Genomic DNA, 11,120 nt, shown 5'->3' on the forward strand with positions numbered 1-11,120 from the left:
TTAATATGCATAAAGGATCTGAACATATGATCTTCCACCAAATAAACCAACTAGCATCAACTACAAGGAGTGATCAACACTACTAGCAACCCACAGGTACCAATCTGAGGCTTTGGGACAAAGATTGGATACAAGAGATGAACTATGGTTTGAGAGGAGATGGTGCTGGTGAAGATGTTGATGGAGATTGACCCCCTCACGATGAGAGGATCGTTTGGTGATGACGATGGCGATGATTTCCCCCTCCCGGAGGGAAGTTTCCCTGGCAGAACAGCTCTGCCAGAGCCCTAGATTGGTTCTGCCAAGGTTCCACCTCGTGGCGGCGGAGTTTCTTCCCGAAAGCTTTCTTATGATTTTTTCTCGGACGAAAGACTTCATATAGTAGAAGATGGGCACCGGAGGCCTGCCAGGGGGCCCACGAGGCAGGGGGCGCACCTAGGGGGTAGGGCGCGCCCCCACCCTCGTGGATGGTGGGTGGGCCCCCTCTGATGGATTCTTTTGCCAATATTTTTTATTAATTCCAAAAATAACTTCCGTGAAGTTTTAGGAGTTTTGGAGCTGTGCAGAATAGGTCTCTAATATTTGCTCCTTTTCCAGTCCAGAATTCTAGCTGCCGGCATTCTCCCTCTTCATGTAAACCTTGTAAAATAAGAGAGAATAGGCATAAGTATTGTGACATAACGTGTAATAACAGCCCATAATGCAATAAATATCGATATAAAAGCATGATGCAAAATGGACGTATCAACTCCCCCAAGCTTAGACCTCGCTTGTCCTCAAGCAGAAGCCGATAACGAAAAATATGTCCACATGTTTAGAGATAGAGGTGTCGATAAAATAGAATACAGACATATGGGCATCATGATCATTCTTAAAACAGCAACATATATGGATATTGTCATATGATTTCTTATGCTCAAGTAATAATCTATTCACAACGTAAAGTATGAATCGGAAAATTCAATGAGAACCAACAAACTATAATATCGGTCATTGAGGCAATCGCAATTTATCATAACATCGGAAAGAGTCAATATAAGAGCTTTTCAGCAAGTCCACATACTCAACTATCATATAGTCTTTCACAATTGCTAAGACTCATGCAATACTTATGGGTATGGAGTTTTAACCGGACATAGAGAAAGATAGGGGCTTATAGTGTTGCCTGCCAACCTTTTACCTCAAGGGTAATGTCAACAATAATAGTTCATGATAACTTACATCCAATTGGGTATATATATCAGGATCTTTCCAACACAAGGTGCTTGCCAAAGGATAAAATGTAAAAAGGAAAGGTGAAGATCACCATGACTCTTGCATAAGGTAACAGACTAGAATAAAAGATAGGCCCTTCGCAGAGGGAAGCAGAGGTTTTCATGTGCTTTTAAGGTTGGATGCATGAAATCTTAGCGCAAAAGAACGTCACTTTATATTGCCACCTTTATTATGCAGTCCGTCGCTTTTATTGGTTCCATATCACAAGATCGTATAAAGCTTATTTTCTCCACACTAATAAATCATACATATTTAGAAAGCAATTTTTATTGCACGCAACATCACAACTTACCTGAAGGATCTTACTCGATCCATAGGTAGATATGGTGGACTCTCATGGCAAAACTGGGTTTAAGGATATTCGGAAGCACAAGTAGTATCTCTACTTGGTGCAAAGAATTTGGCTAGCATGAGAGGGAAAGGCAAGCTCAACATGTTGGATGATCCATGACAATATACTTTATTTCAGATATAAGAAAACATAACCCATTACGTTGTCTTCCTTGTCCAACATCAACTCTTTAGCATGTCATACTTTAATGAGTGCTCACAATCATAAAAGATGTCCAAGATAGTATATTTATATGTGAAAACCTCTCTTTCTTTATTACTTCCTATTAATTGCAACGATGACCAAAACTATGTTTGTCAACTTTCAACAACTTTTATTCATCACACTCTTTATATGTGAAATCATTACTCTCCATAAGATCAATATGATCTCTTTACCTCTTTTTATTCTTTCTCTTTTCTTTTATTCCCTCGAGATCATAGCAAAATAATCAAGCCCTTGACTCAACACTAATCTTTATTATATATGGCTCACGGACTTGATTACATAGAAGGATCAAAAGGCAAAACTCAAAACTAAATCACACTAAAACTTTATTCTACTAGATCAAGATATTACCAAAAGGATCGAACTAAGAAAAACAGTAAAGATAGGAGTGTGATGGTGATACGATATCGGGGCACCTCCCCCAAGCTTGGCAGTTGCCAAGGGGAGTGCCCATACCCATGTGATTATGTCTCTTTCTTCGGAGGTGGTGATGTGATATTCTTGGCGATGATGCCCTTCAGGATACGATTCTTTTCCTCGAGCTTATTGACTTGTTGCTTGAGATCCATTACTTCCTTACGGAGCTTACCCGTAATGGTTAAAGCTCCTTGCACCCATGGATGCTGCATAGCTGCGGGAGAACAAGTAACACTCTTTTTCATATTTTCATAAGAGAGAAATTTAACATTGGAGGGATGACCGAGTATGGGATAGCTGAGCTCTGTAGTTCCCCCATCGTTAATCCTGCCCGGAAACGAGAAGTAACTTCTTGATCCTCCTCCATGGCATCTATCATTTTCAAGTCGGCTTCCATCTCTTCCTCCGTTGATGGCCCAAAGTGATAGGCATCGCTGTTTGCCCCTGGACCCGGTGTCGGATGAGACACCCGGCTCTCCCCGAGTGACTCTTGAGAATACATTTTGCTCTAATCTACGGCAGAAACAGCTCAAAACAAAAATAGATGATATTTACGTGGTACGGTGGTCAAAACCTTCGGGAGATTATATAATGAATTTTTACCGACGAAAAGAAGTATCGTGCAAGAAAACGGAGTCTGGAGGGCACACGAGGTGCCCACGATGCAAGGGGGCGCGCACAGGGGGGTAGGGCGCGCCCTCCACCCTCGTGGATGCCTCGTGTCCTTCCCGGACTACTTCTTATTTTCCTATTTTCTTAAATATTCCAAAACTGAGAAAAATTGCCATTAGAACTGTTTTGGAGTCGGTTTACTTACCTTACCACATACCTATTCCTTTTCGGAGTCCGAAACGTTCTGGAAAGTGTCTCTTATGTATTCCTCCGGGGTTACGGTTTCAATAACATTGGTTTCCACATATATAGGATTACCTGAGATATAATGTTTGATTCTTTGACCGTTCACCACCTTCGGATTTGTGCCTTGGAAGTTGTTGATTTTTATGGCAACGGAACGATAGACCTCCTCGATAACGTAAGGACCTTCCCATTTGGAGAGAAGTTTTCCTGCAAAAAATCTTAAACGAGAGTTGAATAGCAACACATAATCTCCTACATTAAACTCACGCTTTTGTATCCTTTGTCATGTCATCTTTTAACTTTCTCTTTAAACACTTTGGCATTCTCATAGGCCTGGGTTCTCCATTCGTCAAGTGAGCTAATGTCAAATAACCTCTTCTCACCGGCAAGTTTGAAATCATAATTGAGCTCTTTAATGGCCCAATATGCCTTATGTTCTAGTTCGAGAGGTAAGTGACATGCTTTTCCATAAACCATTTTATACGGAGACATACCCATAGGATTTTTATATGTAGTTCTATAGGCCCATAATGCATCATCAAGTTTCTTGGACCAATTCTTTCTAGATCTATTAACAGTCTTTTGCAAAATTAATTTGAGCTCTCTATTACTCAATTCTACTTGACCACTAGACTGGGGGTGATATGGAGATGCAATTCTATGATTAACATCATACTTAGCAAGCATTTTATGAAAGGCACCATGAATAAAATGAGAACCACCATCAGTCATTAAATATCTAGGGACTCCAAACCTCAGAAAAATAACTTCTTTAAGCATCTTAATATAGGTGTTATGATCAGCACTACTAGTTGGAATAGTTTCTACCCACTTAGTAACGTAATCAACAACAACTAAAAAATGTGTATAACCATTAGTGGAAGGAAACGGTCCCATATAATCAAAGCCCCAAACATCAAATGGTTCAATAACAAGTGAATAATTCGTAGGCATTTCTTGACGTCTACTAATATTACCAATCCTTTGACATTCATCGCAAGATAAGACAAACTTACGGGCATCTTTGAAGAGAGTAGGCCAATAAAATCCGGATTGCAATACCTTATGCGCAGTTCTATCTCCGGCGTGATGTCCTCCGTAAGCCTCGGAGTGACACTTGCATTGGATCTGTTCCTGTTCATGCTCAGGTATACAACGTCTAATGACACCATCTACTCCTTCTTTATAAAGGTGTGGGTCATCCCAGAAGTAATGCCTCAAATCATAGAAAAACTTTTTCTTTTGCTGGTATGTGAAACTAGGTGGTATAAATTTAGCAACAATATAATTAGCATAATCAGCATACCATGGAGCAGTACGGGAAGCATTTATGACGGCTAATTTTTCATCAGGAAAGCTATCATCAATAGGTAGTGGGTCATCAAGAACATTCTCTAACCTAGACAAGTTGTCTGCAACGGGGTTGTCAGCTCCCTTTCTATCAATAATATGCAAGTCAAATTCTTGTAGAAAGAGAAGCCATCTAATAAGTCTACGCTTAGCATCTGTCTTTTCCATAAGATATTTAATAGCAGCATGATCAGTGTGAACAGTTACTTTAGAATCGACAATATAAGGTCTGAACTTATCACAAGCAAATACAACTGCTAAAAATTCTTTTTCAGTAGTAGCATAATTTCTCCGGGCATTTTCTAGAGTTTTACTAGCATATTGAATAACATTTAATTTCTTATCAACTCTTTGCCCTAGAATAGCACCTGCAGCATAATCACTAGCATCACACATAATTTCAAAGGGTAAATTCCAATCAGGTGGTTGAACAATAGGTGCAGAATTCAATGCTTTCTTAAGTATTTCAAATGCTTCTACACAATCATCATCGAAGACAAAAGGAATATATTTTTGTAAGAGATTAGTCAGAGGCCTGGAGGTTTTAGAGAAGTCCTTAATAAACCTCCTATAAAAACCGACATGACCAAGGAAACTTCTTATACCTTTAATGTCCTTGGGACACGACATCTTTTCAATAGCATCAACTTTAGCTTTGTCAACTTCAATACCATTTTCAGAAATTTTATGCCCCAAGACAATACCTTCATTAACCATAAAGTGGCACTTCTCCCAATTCAAGACAAGATTAGTTTCTTCACATCTCTGCAAAACTCGATTAAGGTTGCTCAAGCAATCATCAAAAGAAGTTCCGTAAACGGAGAAATCATCCATGAAAACCTCAACAATCTTTTCACAAAAATCAGAGAATATAGCCATCATGCATCTTTGAAAGGTAGCAGGTGCATTAAATAAACCAAAAGGCATACGTCTATAAGCAAAGGTACCGAAAGGGCAAGTAAAAGTGGTCTTTTCTTGATCCTCTTTTGACACAGGTATTTGAGAGAAACCAGAATAGCCATCTAGAAAGCAAAAATGTGTATGTTTGGATAATCTTTCTAGCATTTGATCAATAAAAGGTAAAGGGTAATGATCCTTTTTAGTAGCTTTATTTAATTTGCGGAAATCAATTACCATTCTATAACCTGTAATAATTCTTTGTGGGATCAATTCATCTTTATCATTAGGAACAACAGTAATACCTCCCTTCTTAGGAACACAATGAACAGGACTCACCCACTGACTATCAGCAACGGGATAAATTATACCTGCCTCTAGAAGCTTTAGTATTTCTTTCCTTACCACTTCTTTCATCTTAGGATTTAACCGTCATTGGTGATCAAAAACTGGTTTAGCATCTTTCTCCAATTTTATTTTGTGCTGGCATAGAGTGGGACTAATGCCCTTAAGATCATCAAGAGTATATCCAATAGCAGCATGGTGCTTCTTCAAAGTTTTCAATAATTTCTTTTCTTCATGCTCTGAAAGGTTAGCACTAATAATAACAGGATATATCTTCTTTTCATCAAGATAAGCATATTTTAGAGTATCACGTAATGGTTTAAGCTCAAACACGGGATCACCCTTGGGTGGAGGAGGATCCCCTAGGATTTCAACAGGCAAGTTGTGTTTCAAAATAGGTCCCTGTTTAAAGAATACTTCATCTATTTCCCTCCTTTCATTTGTATACATATCATTTTCATGGTCTAGCAAATATTGTTCTAAAGGATCACTAGGAGGCACGGCAATAGAAGCAAGACCAATAATTTCATCTTTACTAGGCAATTCCTCATCATGGGGTTGTCTACGAAATATAGCAAAGTTAAACTCATGAGACATATCCCCCAGGCCAATAGTAACAACATCCTTTTCGCAGTATATCCTGGCATTAACAATATTCAAGAAGGGTCTACCAAATATGCTGGGACAAAAGTTATCTTGTGGGGAACCAAGAACAAGAAAATCAGTAGGATATTTAACTTTCCCACACAAGACTTCAACACCTCTAACAATCCCGATTGGAGAAATAGTATCTCTATTGGCAAGCTTAATTGTAACATCAATTTCTTCTATCTCAGCAGGTGCAATATCATGCATAATTTCTTTGTATAAGGAATGAGGTATAGCACTTGCACTAGCACCCATATCACGTAAGCCATGATAACAATGATCTCCTATTTTAACAGAAATAACAGGCATGCCTACAACAGGTCTATGTTTATTTTTTGTATCAGGTCTAGCAAATCTAGCAGTTTCCTCACAGAAGTAAATAACATGCCCATCAATACTATCAGCCAAGAGATCTTTAACCATAGCAATACTAGGTTTAACTTTAATTTGCTCAGGGGGTTTGGGTGTCTTAATATTACTTTTGTTGACCACAGTTGAAGCTTTAGCATGATCCTTTATTCTAACAGGGAAAGGTGGCTTCTCAATATAAGCAGTAGGAACGACAGGATCATTATAAGTGATAGTATTTTCTTCAACTTTAATAGGTGCAACTACTTTTACTTCAATGGGAGGATTATATTTAAACCATTTCTCCTTAGGGAGATCAACATGAGTAGCAAAGGATTCACAGAAAGAAGCTACTATCTCAGAGTCAAGTCCATATTTAGTGCTAAATTCACGAAAAACATCGGTATCCATAAAAGATTTAACACAATCAAACTTAGGTGTTATACCTGACTCCTTACCTTCGTCGAGGTCCCAATCTTCAGAGTTGCGTTTAATTCTTTCAAATAAATCCCATTTGAATTCAATAGTCTTCATCATAAAAGATCCAATACAAGAAGTATCGAGCATGGAGCGATTCTTGAGAGAAAGTCGAGCATAAATTTTTTGAATAATCATTTCTCTTGAGAGCTCATGATTGGGGCATGAATATAACATTGACTTAAGCCTCCCCCAAGCTTGAGCGATGCTTTCTCCTTCGCGAGGCCAAAAATTATATATGTAATTACGACCACGATGAACAAGATGCATAGGATAAAACTTCTGATGAAATTCCAATTTCAATCGGTTGTAGTTCCATGATCCCATATCATCACATAGACTATACCATGTCAATGCCCCTCCCTTCAACGATAAAGGGAAGACCTTCTTCTTGATAACATCCTTGGGCATACCTGCAAGCTTAAATAATCAACAAACTTCATCCACATAGATTAGGTGCAAATAGGGATGCAATGTTCCATCTCTTGTGAAAGGATTAGCTAGCAGTTTCTCTATCATACCCGAAGGAATTTCAAAGTAAACATTTTCAGTAGTTTCAATAGGTTGAGGAGCAAACCTTTGCTCTACTGGTCGGGGTGAAGATACCTCGAACAAGCCCCTCAGAGGATTACTTTCCATAGTAACAAGTGACAATAAATTTCAGCACACTATATAAAGTTTTCCTTACCAAATTCCACCTACCAAAGGCGCTTCACTCCCTAGCAATGGCGCCAGAAAAGAGTCTTGATGACCCAGAAGTATAGGGGATCTATCGTAGTCCTTTCTATAAGTAAGAGTGTCGAACCCAACAAGGAGCAGAAGGAAATGATAAGCGGTTTTCAGCAAGGTATTCTCTGCAAGCACTAAAATTATCGGTAACAGATAGTTTTGTGATAAGGTAATTTGTAACGGGTAACAAGTAATGAAAGTAAACATGGTGCAGCAAGATGGACCAATCCTTTTTGTAGCAAAGGACAAGCCTGGACAAACTCTTATATAGAGAAAAGCGGTCCCGAGGACACATGGGAATTATCGTCAAGCTAGTTTTCATCATGCTCATATGATTCGCGTTCGTTACTTTGATAATTTGGTATGTGGGTGGACCGGTGCTTGGGTACTGCCCTTTCTTGGACAAGCATCCCACTTATGATTAACCCCTATTGCAAGCATCCGCAACTACAAAAGAAGTATTAAGGTAAACCTAACCATAGCATGAAACATATGGATCCAAGTCAGGCCCTTACGAAGCAACGCATAAACTAGGGTTTAAGCTTCTGTCACTCTAGCAACCCATCATCTACTTATTAATTCCCAATGCCTTCCTCTAGGCCCAAATAATGGTGAAGTGTCATGTAGTCGACGTTCACATAACACCACTAGAGGAGAGACAACATACATCTCATCAAAATATCGAACGAATACCAAATTCACATGACTACTTATAGCAAGACTTCTCCCGTGTCCTCAGGAACAAACGTAACTACTCACAAATCATATTCATGTTCATAATCAGAGGGGTACTAATATGCATAAAGGATCTGAACATATGATCTTCCACCAAATAAACCAACTAGCATCAACTACGAGGAGTAATCAACACTACTAGCAACCCACAGGTACCAATCTGAGGCTTTGGGACAAAGATTGGATACAAGAGATGAACTAGGGTTTGAGAGGAGATGGTGCTGGTGAAGATGTTAATGGAGATTGACCCCCTCCCGATGAGAGGATCGTTTGGTGATGACGATGGCGATGATTTCCCCCTCCCGGAGGGGAGTTTCCCCGACAGAACAGCTCTGCCGGAGCCCTAGATTGGTTCTGCCAAGCTTCCGCCTCGTGGCAGCGGAGTTTCTTCCCGAAAGCTTGCTTATGATTTTTTCTCGGACGAAAGACTTCATATAGTAGAAGATGGGCACCGGAGGCCTGCCAGGGGGCCCAGGAGGCAGGGGCGCGCTCCCACCCTCGTGGCCAGGGTGTGGGCCCCCTCTGATGGATTCTTTAGCCAGTATTTTTTATTAATTCCAAAAATAACTTCCATGAAGTTTCAGGACTTTTGAAGCTGTGCAGAATAGGTCTCTAATATTTGTTCCTTTTCCAGTCCAGAATTCCAGCTGCCGGCATTCTCCCTCTTCATGTAAACCTTGTAAAATAAGAGAGAATAGGCATAAGTATTGTGACATAACGTGTAATAACAGCCCATAATGCAATAAATATCGATATAAAAGCATGATGCAAAATGGACGTATCAGTGGAATATTTGGTCGAGCCGAACCATGTCAAAGTCCCTCGCTTTCATTTCCCCTCTTGCTCTCTCACTATATCTCTTCCCCTCTCTCTCTCTCCCTCTCTCTCTCCTCTCAAATTTGACGCCGCCTACGGCACCGCATCTGCTCACATCCTCCGGGCCATGTCGACACCAAAGTTCGGAGAAGAGGGGAGGAAGGAAGGCTTGAACTTCCTTGAGCTGGATTTTGATTTCTATGTAGGTGATTTCCTGCTACATGCGGAGCATTGAACTAGGGTTTGTTTTCCCAAGAAAAGACCTGAGCTCTAAACATTCATGTGTCCTTGTAGGAGAACCCTGATACCATCGAAGACCGTGATTTCTATGGCAAAGATCTCGACCGTCCTCTCTATTGCGTTCTCCATGATACCAAGCCTCTCAGGTGTGTGGCCTTTGAAGGAAGTGACACGGGGAGGAGGTTCTACGGCTATGCTGTGAAAGTTAGTCACTTTCGAAAATCCGAGCTAGCTACTTTCTTGTTGAATCAAACTGTTTAGATATAGGACATGTAGTCTTCCAAAGAAGACTGATTTCTTCTTGTGTTTTCATGTTGATTGTAGGAAATATTGTGTAGTCCTTTTACTTTACATAAAGGGTAAAGGTCACTACTTATTATACATTATTGAACACAAAAGAAGTGATCTAGACACTCTAATGTTTGTTTACAAATGGGACTTCTGTTTAATGGTCAGTATATTCTTCCAAAAAACACTCTCTAAATAAGTTGACTGCAGAGGTAGCTCCAGATTAATTCAAGCTGGCTTAAAAGAAACTAAGTACAATTATGAAATAACTCCGCGGACTGGGTGGGCGAAGTACCATAATTAGTGATGTGGGTACCTAACCATTGACGTGCCACATTACACAAACACGGTACATACTTAGTTGAAAGAGGTTATAAACCAAGTATATGTCAACTTTATTATGTCCCAGAGCATGTGCAGCAGTGTATTAATAGTCTCTGTTCATTTTGTTCCTTTTTGTTCGCAGAGAGGCATGAACTGTGGAGTCGTCGAATGGGTTGACCACCTATGGCCTATCATTATGCAGAGGTGCCTACTCAAGCTCTGGGGGATGTTGCATGGGAGCAATGATGATAGGCAAGCAAAGAATGAAGAGATAAGCAGGCTTAAAATGGATATTGAACAAGTGAACCTTAAGCTCGAGAATCTTGTTGCAGCTGTAGAAAGAACTAATGCTACTACCATGAAGATTGACAGGCAGAAGAAGCAGATGGGCATTGTTGATAAAGACGTCAAGCGCATTCAGAGGTCTCTCACAAGTGCCATTCAGAATCTTAAGGACGAGAGGGGTGAGATTAAGCTGGACAGGGATTTTCAAAAGGAGGAGGTGCATAAGCTAAAGGAGAATAGAAAGAAGATGCAAAGCGTCATCTGTGATCTTTTGGGGCAAGGGTTTCCGAACACTGATGACCTCCTGATGATCAAGGCAATCCTCGAAGAATGGTCATTAACAGTTGCCTTCTTTTCAACGTTGCAAGGGATACTCATCTAGTATAAGTTTATGCTTGGACATGGTTACCTGGCTAAAGTCATGGTTACTTGGCTAGAGGCATGTATCTCATTTTTTGCAATCTTTCAGAGGGTGTGTGATGGTCTACGCACATCAAATATTGATCTCCTGAATATTTTATATTTCAAA

This window comes from Aegilops tauschii, chromosome 5 (assembly GCF_002575655.3).
Source record: "Aegilops tauschii subsp. strangulata cultivar AL8/78 chromosome 5, Aet v6.0, whole genome shotgun sequence".
NCBI lineage: Eukaryota > Viridiplantae > Streptophyta > Magnoliopsida > Poales > Poaceae > Aegilops > Aegilops tauschii.